Here is a 19216-nt window from a genome sequence, read left to right as displayed (position 1 = left end):
CTTTTAGCTGGGAAACTCAAAAAACTCTGTGAGAATTTTATACATATATAAGGAGATAGTATCATTTTTACTCCAGCTTCCCTTATAATTCCCATGCCCACCCAACACACCCTTGTTCTAACCTCATGTCTCTTATGTCTTTTATTTTTTATTTTTGACGCCCACTAAGTCCAGTTAACGTTGCCCACATGTACATGGTTGTGTGGCTGTCCACTGGAGCATGGGCAACTTATGAGTGCTCACATCCTCACATAATAACGTTTCTCCCTCCCTCAGTGGCTGGTTATTTCCAATAGCACCACAATGCAGGATGAGTCCTGAAGATTATCCACTCTGGCTATTACGGGATTTTAGCTGCCCTGATCTTGTGTAGCTAGCCATAGTTGCAGTGAGCTCTAACAGCCAGGACCAGGACGTCCTAGAGGACAACACTTCATAGCTCCTCCCACTCCCCAGCTCTCCCATTCTTTCCATCTCCTCTTCTTTGATGTTCTCTGAGCCTGGGTAGTGCTGGGTTTATGTAGATGTCCTATTTAGGCCTCACACTCATTCTCTTGTTTTTAGCTCTCCAACCTGTTGCACCTTGTTGTTATTGATTCAACATCTTTACACATAATGAGTGTGTTAAAATTTATTATTAGTTCTCCAATCATTTGGAAATTAACAGCCCGACAGAAAAATAGATTTCTGATAAAACATTTATCTTAGAAGAGAATTGCTTTTGATGTTTGTGTAATTCAATTATTTTTAAACTTAAAATTATACTTTAATGTATCATTAGATAAAGCCCTTTAAGATTTACAAATACCTTTATAAAAAGTGCTGAGATTCAGATCTTATAAGTGTGTCTAGACTAAGCAATGTGGAAAGAAAATGAAGCCATTATATGTCACTAGTGGTTTTAAAAGTAACCTCAAATATGTTTTAACTGCTGTTGTGTTCTGTTGTATTTGAGTTAGTATTTCACTGTGTAGCCCAGGCTGGCCCTAGAAGCCTGTATCTTTCAACTACTGGGTCTATAGGTATGTGTCACCTTATTCAACTTGCTGTGTTTGATGTGTGAATCTAGAAAATGGTGTCTGCTATTCTGTGGCTATCATGTTACACATTACTTGCATGAATCTCATGAAAGATTCTGTTTCTATCTGGCACGCTGCTGTGGATTCTCTTTGAAATTTCTGTGAGCTCTCTTGAATGTGTCTTTGCTGTTTTGGTGGAGAAATAACTAGAATTTCAATTGTGTCTGGCAATGATATCTCTAGAAATGAAACCAAGGGAATATGGAGCACGTGATCTTTCCATGAGTTTAAGTGTTAAAGCAGACAATCTGAAATGAAGGTTTCCCACATCACTGTTCCATCTTTAACCACCCTCTCGGGTTAGAGGGTTTCATGGAAATGTGTGGGGTGCTCAACAGAGAGGTGCTTTGAGTGAAGTTATGCCTTCCTTTAGACTCAGTTATTTTAACATGCACACAAAGATAGCTAAGGAGTGCCATGTGATAGATAATCTCAGTGCATGCAGCCACCAGGTAATATTTACAGCTAGCTAAACACACCTGTCTCCTGAAATGGTTACTGTATATCTATGGAGAAACATTCAAAGCACCCAGGCCTGCTGGTGTTACAGCTTTCTGTTGTCAACTTGATACAAACTTTCAGTCACTTAGTAAGATGGAACCTCAGGGAGGAATTGCCTCCATCAAACTGGCTGTGGGCATGTTTGGGGAAAGGGAGGCTTTTTTATTAAGTGATATGAGAACTTGGGATATATAAGAAAGGCATCCGAGCAATCCAGGGGAGTCAGTAAACAGTGGTCTTCCATAGTATCTGCTTCAATTCCTGCCCTGGTTTCTCTGGTTGATAGACTAACCTATAAGCCAGACGAACCCTTTCTCTGTGCAGTAGCAAGCTAGAGCTTATTCCTGTATCACTGTGACTTAGTGCAGTGATCAGTCTGCCCCTGGCCCCTCTTTCTTCCTCTCTCCTTACTCTTCCTAGCCTCTGGTTACCAGCTTCCTATCACTGCTCTCCATGAGATCAATGTTTTTACCTGCTACACAGGGGTGAGATCAAGGGAATCCTTGCTATACCTGAACTATTTAATCTATAAAATAATCTTTATACAAATGATAGGATTTTATTCTTTTTATGGCCAAATAATATTCCATGGTGCATATCTACCACATGAACTTCATTTGCTGTTTGTATGGTTCAGATTATTCCCATTTCTTGGCTGCTGAGAATATAGTGCTGCACCAGACATGGATTTGCAGATGCATCTCCATCGACAGATTTTATTCCCCCCTCGGAGAATATATATATCCCCAGTAGCAGGATCGCTGGATCATATGGTAATTCCATTTTGCACTTCCTGAGGATCCCTGTGCTATTTTCCATAAAGACTGTGGCAATTTGCATTCCTGACAGTGTGTAAAGGTTCTCTTCTCTCCACATCCTTTCCAGCACCTGCTATCTTCTTTTTGAAGACAGCTATTCTTACTATAGCTGGGCAGTGTCTCATTATGGTTTTGATTTGCATTTCCTTGGTGGTTATATAAATAGATTTTGACTCTTCTCCTTGGGGTGGATGGCTTTGCCTTCTTGGTGGCCATGCATATGATGTTCTATGCACACAGAATCAGAGAGGGGGGAAGAGATGATCACTAGCCCTTAGTAGCAGCACAGTCAGACTTCATAGCACAGAGTTCTGATGCTGAGTGGGAATCTTGGGCATCCCTGTGCCTTTACACATAGCTACCAATGATGGAAAGTATTCCCTCTTCTATCCCTTGCAAGGAGAGGAGCCACAGTCTCCATGGAGACCTTGCAGGCCATTGGGCAGCACTGCAGTGCAGCATCCTTCCCTGTGCAGGCCTTTGCTCAGGGTACTCAGCCATGTGTTCTGCCAAAATGTGGTTGGCTGCTGGTAATGTAGAATTGACAATGGTGAACTTATTGAGTGTAATTAGAAAGCTCTCAATGAACAAGGATCCTTCATTCAAACCCCAGACCAGACCTGCAGCAGCAGCAGAAGCAGCAGCAGCAGCAGCAGAAGCAGCAGCAGCAGCAGCAGCTATCAAGTGAACAGATACATTATCCTACTGCAGAACTATTGAAGCAGGAGGCTTTTACAGAGGACCTTAAGGCAATCAAAGGCATCTTGGCCTGAGGAGCCCTGCTAGCACCCGTACGGACCAGATCCTACGTGGATTGGGCTCTCTTTATGTTCCACTCACAACAGCCCAGTCCCATTTCCCATGTTTCTCCTCTCTGTGAACACCAGACCCACCTGTTAAGACTGGAGCCAGGTACCTGGGAATTTATTTTTTTGAGCATAGGGACAGCACCCTCCCCACACTGATCAGTACCACAGACTTCCCACCCTCCTCATTATCAGCTCCTGTTGGCTTGCTCAGATTTCTAGCTGTGGAATGAGTGAGCCCTTATGCCTCTGTTCTGTGGACTCTCCCAGAGGATTGCTTCCCTTGCCATCAAGCTGATTTTGCTGAGGTTTAAATCTGCTTCCGTTATCCCTCTTCTGAATGTGCCTGAGTGGCTCCCACCATTTCTAAGCATACATTCCTCCCTTTAATGCCTTAGAAATGTTACCCATGTGAAGAAGCCCTCTATATTACTTCTTGCAATATCAGGCCCATTAGTAGTTTCCTTCACTAGTCACAGTCTGGAGCATTTCCCTTTTACCTGGACACACAAGACACACAGACACACAGACACACACACACACACACACAGACACACACACACACACACACAGAGAGAGAGAGAGAGAGAGAGAGAGAGAGAGAGAGAGAGAACAGATCCTATTTGAAGATTTTCTATTTAAACTTACCAATTTTCTCAGCTTTGTGGCTGGTTTTTCTTTGCTTACCCTGAGCTCCCAGCCTGCTAGGAGACAATTGCTTATGTCCAGTCCAGTGCTCCTAAGCCCGAGGCAGGTTGACAGTAACAGAAAGGCATCCTCCAAGGAGCCATGAATCAGTTCTAGCTCAGAGGAGCCTTCTTGGGTGCTGATGCCCTACAAACGTCCACTCCGATGAGGCTCATTTCAACTCTGCCTGATGATGAATGACTGCAGAAACGCAGTTCAGGTCACCTCAGAAATTGGAGGGATGTTCGGTGCGCCTTCTAGAATTAGTTTACGTCATGCCCTAAAAAGCCATTTCAATGCAAAGCACTGCTGTATTGTGGGTCAGAAGGCTAGACCTGATGGTCTTCCAGGCTAATGCATGAAGCTGAGAGTATAAGCTGAGACTATCAAGAGGAAAGGCCTCCAGGGCCAATGCTGAAGGTCATGTATTTCCAGCCATCTCCCCTTTCCTCTTTTCTCTCCTCCTCTCTTTTCCTTCCTCCTTCTTTTGTTTACTGAAGTGAGCCACAGGAGGTTGTTCTTGATACCCACATTAATTAGACCAATTAAACATATATGAGTCCTTTTATTAGCCCACAACCAAGAGCAGGCTTATGCCTCAGATTCTTGGTGCCCAAGCTCAGAGGTACAGCATTTTAAAAGACAAAAACCACAATTACACCAGTGCTCAAGTGGGGGGCAGGGGAGGGCTGCATCAGGGAAGGGTTGGGGTATCTAGTAGCATCTGTTTTCTTGCAAAGCTTAGCAGTATTTTCCAAACACTACACAGCAATAATTATTTTTTATTTATACTTCCTCTCAATTATCTTAGTTTGGTGTTTTAGCTTGCCCAAACATCACTTAGTTTGGTTAATATGTCTGGACAACAGCCAGGTCAGGGACAGCCCCTTGTTGCGGAAGTAGATATGGCTGTTGGGGGATGAGAGGCTGAAGCATTTCTTGGCAGAAACAAGGCAGAGTTAGGACAAGATGGTGTCACCATAGCCATTTCATTTCTCATGTATTGTTCATTACCACAAACTGCCTTATACCTGACACTGAATTTGCAGAACCAGCCAGACGCAGAGGTCAGGGCATAGTGTGAGTCAGGAAAATGTACTCATCCTAGGCTGTACCCCACATTCTAAGACATACCAAGATGGCCCACACTGTTGTGATCCACAGTCTAAGCATGGCTTAGGTGTGTGCTCCACTGAGGAAGCATGGTTTCCATTTGTGTGATCCACTGGCTAGGCATGGCTTCAGATGACCACCCAGCTATCTAGGACTGACCTCTAGGGACTGAGTGGTATTCTTAAGATCTGCTTTGTCAACATCCACCATACTTCAGGGCTTATTTTATTTTCACTACAGTGAGTTTACAGGACACATAATTATAAGTTGTCTTAAATAATTTGATATACAGGCAATATAAAAATATTCAGTAGATTTTAGCAAGGTTCTACCTTAAAATATTTAATAATTGTAGCATTAAATTTAATGTTAATTTTCAAAAGATATTTTATAGGCTCCTTGCATATACATATGAGAGCTGAGCACATGTGTGTGTGTGTTTGTATATATTTACAGAGATACATAATATTATATAATGTACAATAATTCTGTTCAAATTTCAATACTTTATATTTAAATAAACATGTTCAAAACATTTTAAAGTTAAATGTATAAATATAAATAATAAAAAGTTTATACTGAATTTCACCAATTGTTCAGCATAGCTAATTCTTTAAATTTGCCTACATATAATTTTTTAAGTTGGGTTTTTTGTATGTGTGGTATATGGGTATGTGGGTGAGCTCCCCATGTGTGTGCATGTGGAAAGCAAAGGCTGACACTGGGTGTCTTCCTCTGTTGCTTTACATTTTAGTTTTGAGGTAGGGTCCTTCCCTCAACCTGGTTCTCACTAGCCCCTAGAATCTAGCAATCTCTGTTTCCCTTTCCTGGAATACTGAGGTTACAAATCCCTTAGAACTGTGCCCTGCTTTTATGCAAGTTCTGAGGATCCCCTTGCTTATACAGCAAGTAATTTACCCACCAAGCCATCTCTCCAGCTAATTTCATTTGTTTATTACAAGTCTCTGTAAGAGCTAACAAAGGCTAGCTTTCTCTGTTTTTCCTTCTGTGCCGATTAAAATTAAGAAATGAATGTGGTGGTTCCTGTTTTTAGAAAGTGGATGGAAAGGAAATGCAGTTTTTTTTTTTCTTCGATGTGGCATCTGGACAGTTTTGTGGATTAGCTCAGGATGGGTACAAGGCCAAGAACAACATTTAGTTGTGAAATTCTATATCAGAAACAAGGTCTTGAAAAAGGTCTGTAAAGATACATCAGGAAGTTTCAAGGTCATTCCAAGGACATGGCGAAGTAGAAAGACAGAAAAGAGAAGTTTTGACACTAGGAATAAAACACAGCTGCCAGTGCTGGTGACCCCCAGAAAGGGGACACCTGGGAAAGCTGCCTTTTGATTTTAGTTTTCTGCATTCTTGTGTGTAGCAGGTTTCCTATTGTCTCTGCCTCATAAAGTCAAGCAGCCACGAAGGCCTTATGTCCATAGCTCTGTGAGGGGTGAATAGAGGTGTGTGTTTCCTGCTTGGCATCCAGCTTGGTTGGTCAAGGAAGGAGCCAGCTACAAGAGATGACAGCATGCAGAAAGCCACAAAGAAAGCCTGCCTGGACTCTCTCTAAGAGGTACTTGGTGACTTGCACCAAATTAATAAAGGAACAAAGATTCTTAGTCAAAGATTTTATTTAACTCCTTAACTTATGAAGGAGTCAAGCACTAAGATACTGCAGATGCTCCCACTAAGGATATGACTCACAGAGGTTTGTAGTCTCCAGTGTGCAATCTCTCCCTGCAGCCCTAGGAGCAGGAGGCACAGTCAGGATGGGGTGAGCCATGAAAGCCCACCCAGCCACACACTGCCCAGTCATGATGGGCAAGCCATGGAAACACATCTAGCAAGCTCTACCCATCAAAGATTCTCTAAACTTTCTCTCTGGGGGTGAAGCAGGAAGAAATGTTTTATTTTGTTTCATGTGCATGGCTATTTTGCCTACATGTATACCTATATACCACACATGTATCTGATGCATCTGGAGGCCAGAAAAGGGCATCTGATCTCTTGGGAGTGGAGTTGTAGACAGTTGTGTAACACCATGTAGGGCTAAGAATCAAATATGCGTTCTTTGGAAGAATAGCTAATGCTCTTAACCAGAACCATCCCTCTAGCCCTGAAAACATCAACTTACAAGTTGGGATTTAGATTTTGTTTCCAAGTAGGAAAACTACTGAAGATTAGAAGGTGGGACATGGGGCCTCTTAAAAGGAGACCTGTATCTAACATCTTTTATCCATTAGGACTGCCTCTCTGGCTGCAAAGTTCAGTAAAAACCACTGTACTCTTTGGGGAAATGCTACAGGGGATGTTTTCAAGACCCTTTCATTCCAGAAGCCTCCTATATTAGTAGAGCTAAGGAATTAGAGAAGCCCTGTGCATACTGTACAGCTTCCTATATTTATAACCTAACCTATAATGTTTAACTGACAAAGTAGGTGCAATAAGAGCGTTAACAGTAACTGACAGTCAATAATACTATTTATTAAAACAATAAGTTGATACATATGCAGCTAGAGACACAAGCTCCGGGGGGTACTGGTTAGTTCATATTATTGTTCCACCTATAGGGTTGCAGACCCCCACCCCACCCCCAGCTCCTTGGGTGCTTTCTCTAGCTCCTCCACTGGGGGCCCTGTGATCCATCCAATAGCTGACTGTGAGCATCTACTTCTGTGTTTGCTAGGCCCCAGCATAGTCTCAGAAGAGACAGCGATATCAGGGTCCTTTCAGCAAAATATTGCTAGTGTATGCAATGGTGTCAGTGTTTGGGGGCTATGGGATGGATCTCCGGGTATGGCAGTTTCTAGATGGTCCATCCTTTTGTCTCAGCTCCAAACTTTGTCTCTGTAACTCCTTCCATGGGTGTTTTGTTCCCAATTCTAAGAAGGGGCAAAGTATCCACACTTTGGTCTTCGTTCTTCTTGAGTTTCATGTGTTTCGCAAATTGTATCTTATATCTTGGGTATTCTAAGTTTCTGGGCTAATATTCACTTATCAGTGAGGCAGCCTAGTCGGCCATCAGTGGAAAGAGAGGCCCATTGGTCGTGCAAACTTTATATGCCTCAGTACAGGGGAACGCCAGGGCCAAGAAGTGGGAGTGGGTGGGTGGAGGAGTGGGTGGGGGAGGGTGTGGGGGACTTTTGGGATAGCGTTGGAAATGTTAATGAAATAAATACCTAATAAAAAAATTTAAAAAAAACAATAAGTTGAGTGACAATCCCTCTGAATGGCATTTCTCCTCTAAGCATCTCACCATACTGTAGGCCTTCCTTAACAGGCTTGCTACACAATCTCGTTCTTAACATTGAAAACTGGTGGCCTAATCTCTTGAAACAAGCCCTTCCAGGCACCTTCCTTTGGAATATCCAAATAGCAGGCATCACTATTCATGTGTTGGGGCCCTTTTAAAATTAAATAATGGAGCAAAGTTAACCTATTAAATAAACATATTGACCATCTGGCTTTATTTTCCCTTCCAAATAAAAATATCCTAATTAAATACATAAATTGATTCTTATGCAATTAATAATTAAACATCTCAAACCGCATTTATCTATCACAGGTTGGCTGATAAAGGTGCTGGTTTTCCTACTTACTATGTGAATAGATTCAACGTTAATTTAAAGGAAGAGGAAAACCTTTCAGAAATTTTTAGATAAATATTTGCTAATTGATAAGTAAGGCAAAATCATTAGGAATCAGTGCTTATTTGAGCATATATGTATGTCAGCTCTTCCATACCTCTGCCTTTTAATACATTTTTAACCTAAATGTATAAATAATCATGTGTGCTTTTTGAAAAAAAATTATCATTTTTTTTGTAGTCAAATTTTCTTGGCTATATCTTTCACTGGCACAGACAATTTATAGAAAAAAAAAAAACTCTTAAAAGCCATTACCTGCTTTGTGTGCATGCTCTGACTTCAGGAGAGTTAGGCAGGCTGCCTGCCATTAGCCTCCCTGACTACACTTCCACTTCCTTACCTCATTTGCAAGTACGCATCTGTGGGAAGGGAACCTCCACACCATCTCACCCTGGCCCCCTTCATTTCACACCTCTGCCAGTGACAGGGCCAAGTGCTAAAATTTATAAATTGTCTTGTTGAAACTCTATGGGGGAAGCACAATGGGACTCTCATGCAACATAAACCAAGAGAGTGAGATGTTTTAGATCTAGTGCTGAACACCTACCTTGGTAGTGACTCATCAATAGTATATGTGTGAGATCAATGGCTTTCCATTCCATCAACAGCCCATGGCTGTGGCTGAGAGGACCCACCATACCTCAAACATCATATGGTGTGTGTGCTGTTCTGGCTCAGTAGCCATCTGGTGATGGCTTCCTGACGCCCATTCCTTCTTCATTGTGCTGCCTCTTCCTCCAGAACTGGTTCTGCCTGCCATGGGGGCTTGGTAGGGTATGGGGTACCCAAACTAATTCCCAATGGTGGTGCACTTGAGCTATGGCATGAGCTTACTGTGGTAGTTTGCTGGAGCTGTTAAAGAGGCTCTAAGGCCAAGGAGATGTATCTGTTGGTGAAATGTTTGCTACAAAATCCCTGGGGCATGAGTTTAACTTCCATCACTCACAGGAGAGTCTTGCTTGGTGTGTGCATAAGCCTGGTGCTGGGAGACCAAAAAAAACAAAAACAAAAACAAAAACAAAACCCTAGAGCATGCTGGCTGGCCAAACCACTGGCTCCAGTTTTCACCCATCTCAAAAAAGTAAGGTGGAAGTGATAAAGGATGTTGACCTCTGACCTCCATACATGTGCTCACATATGTGTACATGCCAATAAACAAATTAAGAAAAACCCACTCTCATGGCCTTGCTGAGATGGGTTTGGCCATTCCTGCTAAGGAGTTTGGGGTTCCTCAGAACAGAGTGTTGCTGTCCAGCAAGGCTTCCTTCACCTCTGGCTTTCCACAGAAAGGAGCTTTCAGTTGAGGCCTAAAAAAAAAAGAGAGCTTAGCAATTTTAAGTCATTTGCTTTTCTACGTGAATATGTACACTGCTTCTCTCATATTTCACCAGGAATATGAGTAAACTGCTGAGACATTTTGATTACATCAGAGAAAAATATGTGCAAATTCTAATATCCAACATTTCTTCCCATGAACCAACATCATGTTGAAGATCCAGGTCTAAGGAATCCAACGTCTGGGGAGAGTTTGTGGTATCTTTCTCGCTGTGGCCACACCTGCCTCTTGTCACACACCCTTCTCACAAAGCTGTGGCTTCTGGTTAACAGAGATAGTAGTGATGAGCTGTAACATCAGTCCCACAGTCACTGCAGATCAGAAATAATCACAGGTGCACATGAACCTTGTAACCTTGTGATAATATGGAACATCAGAGAGACAGTGTCTGCAAACACTCATGGTTCTCCTTGACTAGATCTTAGGTGTTTAAGAAGCAAAATCTAGATCTAAAAATAGCTTCAAATTTATATGTGTGAAATGGAACAATATATGTAATCCTACAAACAGAAGTGTATCAGCCTCCAACTTGTGACCTATTCATGCCATTTTGAGGTTTGTGTGTGTTTGTGTATATGTGGTATGGGCCAAGTGTGTGTGGATATGTGATGTATATGTACATGTGTGTGGTTTTGTGCATCCATGTGTATGTGAACAGAGGCTAAAGGAGGATGTTCCATGTTGGAGCCGGGCAGAGGTGGGCAATCCTACAGTCTTCCAGTCCCTGCCCAGCCTCCAGTGCTGGGATTAGAGGTGTGGGTGGCCATGGCTGACTTTTTATGTGGGTGACCTCATGCTTTTATGGCAGTTCTCTTACAACTGAACCATCTCCATGGCTCCCACTTCTACATTCTAAGGGAAGGATTCCATGAGAGAATAATTTACTGTCCCCATCCCACAGAGGCCTTGGAAGTGCTGCTTTCCAAGCTCATGTGCATGGCAGAGGAGAGAGATCCACACCTAGACAGACTCAGGGAGAAATGGCTGTTGATCTGGAGTGCTTATATCTGCTGCTTCACATCCTGTTGAGGCAGATCCTGGGTTTACTGGAGAAACATTTCTCTGTAGCTTTTTATTTTGCATGGTCAAATGAACATGTGGGACAGAAAGCTTTGTTTCATTCATTAATTTCTGTTATTTTCACATGATATCTTTATTAACCAGGTGTGTGTGTGTGTCTGTGTGTATGTATGTGTCTGTGTACTTGTATGTATTTCTGTGTGTGCCTGTGTGTCTATGTCTGTGTGTCTATGTATGTATGTGTGTTTGTGTCTGTGTATGTGTGGGGGGGTGCCTCTCTGTGTATGTATCTGTCTGTGCATGTGTCTATATGTGTGCATGTGTGTCTGAGTGTGTATCTTTATATGTGTGTCTATGTGTATCTGTTTGTGTGTGTCTGTATATGTGTGTGTCTGTGTATGTATCTCTGTGTGTATGTCTGTGTATATGTGTGTGAAGTTCTGGCATTTTCTGGAATGCCTTCCAGCATCTGCATCTAGCTTCATTACACTTTGGGCAGAGCAACAAGGAATGTCTTCAGATCACAGGGTTACCAGAGTTGTCAGTGTCTTTTGTAGCACAAAGCTTAGCCCACCAGACAAAGCAGAAGGCTCAGGGTTTATCTGTTGGGTTGTAGTCATAATTACTTTTAGTTCTCTCAATAATATGAAGAGGATCATTCTTAGAGTCATGATTCTTTGTCCTAAAGCTAGGCTTAGAGTCAGGCATGGTAGCACATGCCTGTGGTCCTGCAACTCCAGAGACTAAGACAGGTAAGTTCAAGATAAACATCACAATTATTTCAGTCACCTCTGAACAAACAGCAACAGTGCTCACAGGACTGTATGGAGCATGATCAGGAGAGAATGAAGAAGACAGAAAGACCAGTATTGTCATAGGAGCGGTCCACCCAGAGCTGGCAGGAGTCTGGGGACCATATCTGACCACAGCCCAGTTAGGCTAGCTGCATCCAGCATTGAGAAATGTGTCAGCAAGTGCCCAGTGTCCTCTGAAGGACACTAGCCTGACTGCTAAGACCAGAATCAACCACAAGGTCAACCTGGGAGTGAGGGACCCTGAGGAGCTGACTGAAGTGCTAATAAGCACATCTTCAATGAAAGCTTGTTGTTAGCTAACTGCACAGAGGGAGGGGAGCGCAGAGATTGCTCACTGGAGAACTTCTAAGGCCTCCCTTGCCTCAGTGCTCTAAAACCCAGAATAGGTGAGATGTCAGAGTGACTCATTGTTTGGTGAGATGGGCATTTCTTCTCCACGGACCTGGGAATCTTCAAATGTCCTTGAGCATCTCCAGGGCCCTGGAAAGATTTCTGGGCAGGGCATTCTAAGTGCCTTGAATGGAGTCTGCTTTGAATGGCCTCCTTGCAAGAAATCCCAAAGGAGGCATTAAGAACAAAGTTTCTCACTATCTCTCCTGGATGCCGACCCCCTTTGCAGGCACACAGGCACATATCTGCATGCAGGAGCCTCCAGGTCATTGTTATTTATCATGTCTAGGGGAACACTGTCATCCCAGGAGGCCCATGATTAACGATAATGTGGGAACTGGAGGTAATTTGCTGACATGTTAGATCTCTGCAAGGCACTAGGATGGAAGCAGCATTTTTCAAACCCTGCTCTGTGGGAGCCCCAGGGGCTGTGGGGACTCCAGGCAGGAGGAGGGTGGAACTCTTGTGGCAGACTCTCCATTCTGAGCTTGCTTGGCTCTCTGTGTTTGTTACACTCCTATGAAGATTCTGAATAACAAAAGTGAATGTGATCTGTAAAGAAAAAAGAAATCTCTTATTATTATATCTCAAATGGAGTGTCCCTTATGGAAGGAATGTGCCAAACGATTCCCGGACCATTTTCTAGGCATGCATACATGCATCTTTAGAGTTTTGTTTTGACTTGTTTTTGTTGTTGTTGTAGTCATTGCCTGGGTTTTTTGTTTGTTTATTATTTTGTTGTTTTTGTTTTTTGAGCTGGGATGGAACCCCAGGGTCGTGTGCATGCAAGGCAAGTATTTTGCCACTTAGCTGCACTGCACACCTTGTGAGTCCATTCTGAGGGTCATCTGCATTCATTTGGGGTTGCCATAACAACAGCAATGTGTGGCTGAACAAGAACTTATTCCCACAGGGATTTGGGGGTTGGAGTTGGGTTGGGGTTCATTCCTTCACAGGTTCTCCATTTTGACTTGCAGATAGCTGCTTTAGTCAACTTTGCCGAACTATAATGAAAACCCAAGGGCAGGCTACTAATGAAGCAGAGTTCAACCTATTTCTCTTACAGTGGTGGCACTTCAGGCTGGCTCCTACTTTATTCAGTTTCCACTTGGGTCCTGTGGAATATGTCAGGTGTTGATGCTTCCTGTGGTAGGGGCCTTAAGAAGTAGGAAGAGCTGGGTGTGGTTGCACACGCCTTTAATCCCAGCACTTGGGAGGCAGAAGCAGGTGGATTTCTGAGTTTGAGGCCAGCCTGGTCTACAGAGTGAGTTCCAGGACAGCCAGAGCTACACAGAGAGACCCTGTCTCAAAAAAAAGAAAGAAAGAAAGGAAGGAAGGAAGGAAGGAAGGAAGGAAGGAAGGAAGAAAGAAAGAAAGAAAGAAAGAAAGAAAGAAAGAAAGAAAGAAAGAAAGAAAGACAGACAGACAGACAGACAGACAGACAGACAGACAGACAGACAGAAAGACAGACAGACAGACAGACAGAAAGAAAGACAGAAAGAAAGACAGAAAGACAGAAAGACAGAAAGACAGAGAAGTAGGAAGAGAGGATATTGAGCAGGGTTGGGCTCAGCCTTTAGTACAACCCTTCTCCAAAGCTACCTGGACTCCAACCAAGAACACAGCCCAAAGACCAAGTAATTCCCACTATAGATCCCTCTTAAGGATACAAGATCTCAGAATCATCCATCAGACTGACAGGGACCTCAGTATAAGCCACACCCAGTGCACAGCACTGGCTATGTCTTCCCTGCCTCCTTGCATGATTGTGTCTTGAGTGTCTGAGTCTCTGTCCCCTTTGATGAGGACACCAAGCCCACTGGATTAGAACTCTCTCTATGGCCTTATTCAACCTTGCTCACCATTTGAAAGGACCCACTCCAAATGTAGCTGCCTTGTAGGGCATTGGGGTTTCAGTATGTTAAGATTGGAGGGCATGACTTGATGTGTAACATAATTTAAAAACAGCAGGACACACACACATTCTCAGTCACACAGATCTTTAAGGTCACAGATGCTTTTCCTGACCTTGTGGCCAACACTTGCAGTCAGTGAATCTGACATGGATGCTTTGGGTAAGGAGTCATAGTGCCACCCCCACCCCCACCCCAGAATGACAGGAAGCCTGATTGCCACTTGGCTGGCCCTTCCAGTAAGAAGTAGATTTCCATGCCTCCTCCTGCTCCAGATGACTGCCTATCCTCTGTAAGTTTCTTTAGGGTTTCTAGCATCTGGTCCAAGGAGAATGGCACACTCTCCCATGCAATGTAGATCACCTGCTTTTGTATTTCAGTCTGGCTGCCAAGTCCATATCTGAGATGTTCTTTCTGGTAGGTAAGCCAAGCTGCTATGGCTGATTTTTAGTCTCTGCTGGTTTGGTGAGCTATGTCTTTCTCTTCCTAGAACCATGGGTATTCCTAAATAACCCAGTGCTCTGCATGGCTGTTTTATTAGCTGTCGAAACAGCCTCAACACTAGCTCAGAAGACTGACCCATGGGACCTCAGCAGCAAACACATCAAATGCCTTTCTATGCCCATTCCAATCAGTGTGAGAAACTGTTCACAGTCTTCTTATATCTCTCCCATGGTCACATGCATCAGCTGCCATCCAGGTTCTGTACCATGATCCACGTTGGGTGAGTCAGTTATCTTTGAAGAGAATGAAAGGTTTCAGATAACTGGATAGAAATGTGAACACTTACACACACACACACACACACACACACACACACACACACACACACCATTCTTTCTCATACACACACACACACACACCATTCTTTCTCATACACACACACACCATTCTTTCTCATACACACACACACACATACATACAAACATACATACACACACACACACACACACACACACACACACACACACACACACACACATACAAATACAAATCAATGGTCCACATATCTGATTTTAAACTATGTGCTGAGTATTTTCAAACCTCTGAGTCCACAGTGTGATATAGCTACAAAAATCAAAAGTGAAACTGTTTCAAAACATTCCACTTTTTTTTTTTTTAAGAAACAGTGTGTCTAATATAATCAAGTATGTGAGTCTCTGGGTAAAGAAAACAAACCTAGGCAGATTTAATCTCCCATTGGCAATGTAGCCAGGCAGAGTGCTTAGTTCACATTCATGTGGTCCTGGTTTCATCACAGCATCTCAAAAATAAAAAAAATAAAAAAAAAAAGAATCTGTGCGATTATAAAATCAAACATGATTAATTCCCCTAAAGTTTCTTTTGTTTGTTTAAAGAAATTTTTTCTTTAGAACTGCTTTAAATAGTCCTTAGTGAATTTAAAATATCATTGAATGTGGGAAAAAAAAAACCTTTCTTGCTCATTTTCTCTGGAACATATGTTTTGAAATGTGATGTAATCCTGCCTTCTAAATTTGGGCATGGATGGACACAGTGTTCACATTCCCCGAATGTGCACAAACACAAGCTCATTCCCTCAACACGTGCAAATGACATAATGGAACCAAAAATGGTCACAAAGAGACAGATGATCAGTACCCCTCAGTTTGAGATCTGCCCTTCTCTCTGCAGAGCCACACTGGGGAAAGTACAGAAGCCCCTCCTTTATCCAAGATGGCAGCTTTGTCTCACATGGAGTTCTGTGGATCTGGTAAAGATCCCCCTGGCCACTAAGTAGTTCCTTTGCCCATAATGCTATCTTGCCACTCTCCCACCCAACTAAAGCCATCATATAATATCCAATTGCCCTTTTTAGTAGGTCTATTCTCTCATCTCCCTGGGGACACCTCACAGTTCATGGTATGTTTAAAACTTTGTCATTTGGCAGCATTGTGCTTCTTGTGGTCTCATTCTCTCCCTAATCCCCATAGATAGGAGGCTGTGAAATATTAAACTATTAAATTCCCATGAAGCATGTGGCAGAGGATTAGAAAACAATCTAGTATATGCATCATGGGTTATCTTCACTTTTCCTGGGGAAAAGAACTCCTTCATCACAATGGGAAATGATGTGGCCTTAAAGACCTGGACTTCATTGAGTTATCTGTCCCTGCCTGCTGAGGGAAAGTGGCTTCTCATTTTGGATATGAGAGCCTTCTTCTGCCATGGGAAAAGGCTGCCATTTTACACATGAGGTAAAACCTTCACACAGAGACTCCACATGGACGGGAGCATTGACCACTCATAGTTTGTCCATCATCTGGATCTTCCCTCTAAGGATACAATTAATTCATGGGCCCATATCATTTCTACCTTACTTTCTTGATACATTGCAAAGCAGATGTATCAATAAATATTCACCATCATTAGATGAAATAAGAGAGTTTATGGTGATTGATTTTCACAGATGTGGTCCATTCCATAATGATGGAGTTAAGACTCCAAGTGTCTGTTAACTTTAATTAATAATGCGTGTGTGTGAAATGTATTGCATGTGTATATATGCCTGGACTAGAGGTAAACTTCGAGTTTCTTTCTCTATTGCCCTCCACCATACTTTTTAAGTCATGGTATCTCATGGAAACTGAGGCTCACTGATTGGTTGGATTATCTCTAATCCCTTAGCACTAGGATTATAGGAGGAGGCAGTTATGCCTGGCTTAGGTGTGGGGGCTTAGCATCCAAATTTTGGCTCTTGTGTGCGAGCACTTCACCCACCAAGCCACTTTCTCAGCCCAATAACAAGTTTACAAGCATCCCTTCAAGCTTAAGGAATAACTGACCTTAGGGTTAGACTCAAAATGCAGTGGGATTGAACCTGTTGGTGGCAGAGTGGATGGAAATTCTCAGTTTGCCTGTGGATATAACAGTATTGCAGTGCACATAACAATGTTGCAGTGGATATAACAGCGTTGCAGTGGATATAACAATGTTGCTAAATCAAGCAGTGAGCAAACAGCACAGGTGATTTCAGTGTGATGCTGTGTGGCTGCTTTGTCTCCAGTGCTGTGAGGACTCTAGGATCTTGGGTTCTGTCCTGGTATTTTCTTCCTAGGAGAGAAAGTTGAACTTGACAATAAGTCTTGATGCTTGTTACAGCTACTGATCTTCTCCTGGTTGGAAAGCTTTCTTTACTGAGTGAAAAAGCTTTGTTTTTTCTCCATCTAAACCTAAAATAAATTTTAAAAAAACATTTAGTTATTTTATATTAATTAGAACATGTATAGCAATCACATTGTTGTGGGGTTCAGGTGAAATAGAATAAGCTGGAAAGAGAATCTACTGTGAAATATTCAGGGCTAGAGAGATGCCTCAGTGGTTTAGAATGCTGTCTGCTCTTTCAAAGGACCCAAGTTTGATTGCCAGCATCCATGTGATAGCTCACAACTGTATATAACTCTAATCCTGGGGCTCTGGCACTCCCTGCTGGCCTCTGCTGGCACAAAGGATACACATGATATCCAGACATTATTCAGGCAAGCCACCAATAAACATAAAATAAAATTCAGAAAATAGAAATGAGTATTTAAAAGGTGCACTTCTAAACCTAGGGAATGGGAATTTTAAACATGTTGGAAGAGACTTGCTCAGTTATTTTCCTATGTGTGGATAATTATATTTTTCTAAAATACCTTTCCCCATGGAGTCCATTAGAGCATCTTCTCATGGAGTCCTTATGCTTCATTTTTGTGGAGAGCTAGCTGAGAGTCATTTTTAATGAAAGAAAGGTTTATTCTGGCTCATCCTGTGATGGAATTCCATTCATTGTTCACGGTGTCTGCAGCTTGAGGAGCTGGACACACAGGGGGAAGGCTGAGGAGGCAGAGTGAATGGTGGCTCTCACCTCACTTGCCCCACCTTTTAATAATTATTAGGACATGTGGCTATAAGTTACTACATCCATTTTATCATCTCTCAGGCACCTACTTTGATTTTTCTAAAACATGGTCATGTTTAAAGTCTCACATATCAAGTTCCCTTAGCCTGCATCCACTTCCTCCCATGTGCTAAAACTTCAGTCCATTCTAACCATGTAAATACTCCTGATTCCAGTCACATGATCTCCGTGACTGTATTTCCTCTTCTCTTGGACATCTAAGGCACTCACGTTCCAGAGCACAGAAAAATGTTCTATGAGGTCATTTGCTGACGGATTTACCAATTCTAATTTGTTTCCCTGGAAGAGCAGTCCAGAGCAAGTGTGGGAGGGATGCATGGCACTTCTCAGGTCACACCTGCAGCCCAGCCTCTGCCACCCTTGAAACTTCCCCCACCATTACCCTGGGTGAGAGTCCTGCTTTCCTACAGCTGCCTGCCTCTTTCCCTTTGCTGGCACTTGTCAGCAGTGTTCAGTTTTCACACTGTTGTTCTGAGAAAGGCTGCTTAAGACATGTCTTGAAGAATTTTTATTTTTAAATATAAATTTTGGGGGAAAAACTCCTCTCTGAAATTAAAAAAAAAAAAACCCAATGTTTTTATATCTTGTTTTATTGTTTGTTTGGGACAGGACATCATGTTACCCAGGCTGACCTTGAACTCATGATGTGATGGAGTATAGCCTTGAACAGCTAACCTTCTTGTCTCTACCTCTTCAGTACTAGGGTCACAGATATATACTGCTGTCCCCATATTCCTAGAGCACAGTCTTCTGCCACCTCTGTGTTGGTTCTGGGGACTGATGCTCATGCAGGACCTAATTTTATGTGGCAAACACTTTATCGGCTTGAGCCTTCTGTCAGCCAAATTAAGCCTTTCTTTTCCATTTCTTGTATGTGCACACATGTGCTTGCTTACACATGTGTGGGCAGGTGTACAGGACCCTGTGTTGGGTGTTCCCCTCAACTGTTCTCCCACTTCTGTATTAAGAATGAATATAAGCTCACATTCTGGCTAGCCTGGCAAGCATCCTGGTGTGGGATTGCCTCTCTCTACCATCTGTGAGCTAGGATTATAGTCAAGCTGCCATATACATGTAGCTTTTTCTTAGGACCAGAGGATCTGAACTCCAATTCTTAAGCTTTGTGTGGCAAGCATCTTATTCCTGTGGCATCTCTCAGCTTCCAAATAAAT

At 42.7% G+C, this 19216-nt stretch overlaps 1 protein-coding gene and 1 long non-coding RNA gene across 6 annotated transcripts in view; one reads left to right on the top strand and one right to left on the bottom strand.

The window, feature by feature from the left end:
• Positions 1-19216, top strand: part of Dscam (DS cell adhesion molecule) — a 583662-nt gene that overhangs the window by 254025 nt on the left and 310421 nt on the right. The window lies entirely within an intron of this gene.
• Gm32432 overlaps positions 1-19216 on the bottom strand; it is a 52374-nt gene that overhangs the window by 17673 nt on the left and 15485 nt on the right. For both annotated transcript variants that reach the window (XR_876306.3, XR_876307.3), the window contains exon 1: positions 1-19216. This exon is cut by the window's left edge and continues 2532 nt beyond it; it is cut by the window's right edge and continues 15485 nt beyond it. This is a non-coding gene — a long non-coding RNA (predicted gene, 32432).

The sequence above is a fragment of the Mus musculus genome, chromosome 16 (genome assembly GCF_000001635.26).
Source record: "Mus musculus strain C57BL/6J chromosome 16, GRCm38.p6 C57BL/6J".
NCBI lineage: Eukaryota > Metazoa > Chordata > Mammalia > Rodentia > Muridae > Mus > Mus musculus.
The sequence above is the reverse complement of the archived record's forward strand: the minus strand, read 5'-3'. Positions and strand labels throughout refer to the sequence as shown.